This window comes from Polyodon spathula, chromosome 11 (genome assembly GCF_017654505.1).
Source record: "Polyodon spathula isolate WHYD16114869_AA chromosome 11, ASM1765450v1, whole genome shotgun sequence".
NCBI classification, from domain to species: Eukaryota; Metazoa; Chordata; class Actinopteri; order Acipenseriformes; family Polyodontidae; genus Polyodon; species Polyodon spathula.
The window spans coordinates 18,601,537-18,604,622 of record NC_054544.1 but is presented as its reverse complement, the minus strand read 5'-3'; the positions used below and the strand labels follow the sequence as shown (position 1 = coordinate 18,604,622).

Below are 3,086 nucleotides of genomic sequence, written 5' to 3'. Positions count from 1 at the left end.
AATTTTGACAATACCAATTCCTGTGCAAGCAAACTAAAATATCCAGAGGAAATAGCAAAAAAACAAACAAAGAAATTACACTACAATATAATAGTAAACAGGGGTTTATTTTAAGTGTCTAACTGACAATTTTATAGGGAATACAGTAGTTGAAGTAACATTCTAATTTTAAAATCTTAGCTGTCACAAGAAACTGCCTAGGCTAAGGTATGCATCAGACTGAATAAAATAAAGACTGTTACCTTGTAAAGTGAGATAAAATAATTAGAACACACTGCAATGATGAAGATGAGACAAATGTGAAGGCAACAGTGGGAGTGAATGTTTTAGTGAGGCTTTTCATTTGTCTCTGGTTTGATAATCAGGGGCCTGATTCTATGTTATGCAATCGGCAGAGTGCTTAAATGACATGTTTGAGTTAACACACACCATTTGAAAACCACTTGACAGATTTAATTATTTCAACCTGTAGTTGTTTTTTTGTTTTGTTTGTTTTTTTAAATCACATACACTACAAGGCCTAATGAACAATCTTAAAAGTCATGTTTTATACAATTGGTGAGCTACATTAATTGTCTTTAATTCTGAAAAATTCCGTACGGTCAATAGGTAAGAGTTTGCCATCTTCGAAGACCCGTGTTGCTAAGTTACAGGACACCCCCAGAATGTTTATTTCCTATTCTATATCAGCTAATGTGTCAGAGGGCATACCACTTAAAAGTCCAAGCCATAGAAAATGGAGGAGTCAATTCAGTTTTTGGATGAAGACAGCTTTATTAAATATCTCTCAAGAATATCTCAAGAAGAACTATGCAGCTTTGTGCATCCGGTGAATGAGTTTGCTCTCCGTGTGGGTTTACTCCATGCTGACGTCACGATGAACAGCGCTACCATTTCAAGCCACGTTCAGTTACCTTTGCATTTCTACTCAAGCTAGGCCAGCTGTGGAAAGAGGTGCACAGTCGTTAATGATTTGGCAGCTAGTCCTCCACACATCAGCTGAAAGGGTATTTCCTGGCAGCCATTTTGAGGCACAGGGTGGACTGTTGGTGACAAGCAATGACGAGATAAAAATGAGAAATTATCCAATTCTTTTGTTTATCATACTGATATTATTCCATGTGTAATATTCCAAAATTATTTTATGTAAACAATTACATTTAATTCCCAAGTTTTCAATATTCACAGACATTATGGCAATATGCAAACGATGGAAAAAAAATACAAGAAATACGGTATGATCAGTATGTCATTTTTGGTATTCACGGCATGTTTGAGTTTTGACATGCGTGTACAAATAGTATTCCTCTAGATAGACTAGTCCTCCACCACCATGAGGGAAGGCACCTGATAATATGCTGGAAGAAAGGAGTGTACAGGTAAACACACTTTCCACCTCGTATCAGTTATCATCACCAGTGGTAGAGAAAAAGAAATGAAACACGATTCCCCTCATCCATGTTCAGCTTAGAATGATTACACAATCAGACAAGGCACTGAGCGAATAACACCAAAACCTATGTAACAATTGGGTGCAAAACAACCACAAGCCCAAGCTGAATAAAAGAACTGGATGTGGCATCGCCCTCTCATACAAGTGTGGTACACATCACTGTTGAATCATTGCGGTCATGTAGGGAAAAAAAGAGAACTGTACTAAAGGGGATCTGTCGGCTCCAAAGACCAACTGTTTTATAACCATACACCTGTCTACAGGGGCAGTCTAAACCCTCCAGACTATACTGAACACTGTTCCGGATAAGAAATGTAGTCCACCACGAACCAGTAATCTAAGTAATGAGGCATCACCAGCAAGAAACATGAGAAGATGGTCTGCTTCTAATGCCAATCTCCTTTTAAATACATTCTAAGAATTGTGGAAAACAGTTATTTACCAATTCACAAACATTAACAGAAATCTGGACCTCTGCTATGACAAAGCCTCGCCTACATACCTAAAAAAGCTATTAAACTGCGAAATAGATACCTTTAAAAAAAATTAAAAATTTGTATTTATTACTCTTGAATCGATGTTAGCCTGGCTCTTGTCCAGGGATTTTATCAGAAAACTACTGCCCCTCTGGTTTGACCAACTTTGGCCAGACAGCTGCAAAGCAAGTGGGTGAATTAATTGTTTTGTAAATATTTAATCTGACAAAACTTTAAAAAAACAAAAAAATACTAAAATACTATAACATACTTTTTTTTTAAAATCTTTTATGAAGCCGTTGCAGCCATAACAATTTCTGATTACAATAAAACAGGCAGAACATACACTTTCAATCCCAAACAGACGCTGCTACCCCTCCACACAGAAACCCACTCACAGACCCTCACCTCTGCATTTCTCCTCAGATCGTTGGACTCCAACTGAATGACCAAAAAAACAGCAGTCCTACTGTGTGTGAGGCAGCCAAGTTCTAGTGATTGAACTGTGAAAGAACAAGAGGAATCCATGTCAGACATTCCTTTGAGTATTTCAGAATACCATTGTTGACCAAACAATTACTTCTAATTGCAATATGGACAAAAATAAAATGGGTGGACCTCAGACTTTGAATATTGTGAACGGGTGCATAGTAAGTCCCTCCCATACCCTCACCTGTGCATTTCTTCGTAACTCCTCGGACCCCATCTCAATCGACTCAAACCAGGAGTCCTACTGTGAGCAAGGCAGTGGGTGTGTGACGGGGCTGCATCTGTCCCATGAGAACTGTGTGTTAAATAATACCGGGACTCTGAAATAAATATCTCAGCCTAAACGGACGTGGGGCCCGATCTTCAAGCGATCTCCTCGCTAAATTTGTGCCTCGCAAACAAATAGTGCTTTGGCACAAAATGAAAGATATTCCAAACGGCACAAAGCAGTTGCGAGACATTGTAATATAACAGTTTTTTGAGCAATTTGCAAATCTGTTTGTGCCTCGCAAAACCGTCTGCGCATTCACTACCAATATAGCAACTGCACACAACAGCCAAGCGAGAATGCAGAATGATGGACAGTCACCATTAGTAATGCGACAAGCTGCTATCATTGGTGTTGCCACAGTATGTACCGATATGACAGCAGACGAGACCACACAATA

General features: G+C 38.8%; 1 long non-coding RNA gene across 1 annotated transcript; it reads right to left on the bottom strand.

Annotated features, from left to right (window-relative positions):
- Nucleotides 1–309: 309 nt before the first annotated feature.
- Nucleotides 310–2,868, bottom strand: LOC121322575. The gene is made up of 3 exons (XR_005951057.1): nt 2,603–2,868; nt 2,338–2,432; nt 310–942 (listed from the first exon to the last, which is right to left on the bottom strand). It is a non-coding gene; the product is annotated as an uncharacterized LOC121322575 (long non-coding RNA).
- Between the last annotated feature and the right edge of the window lie 218 nt (nt 2,869–3,086).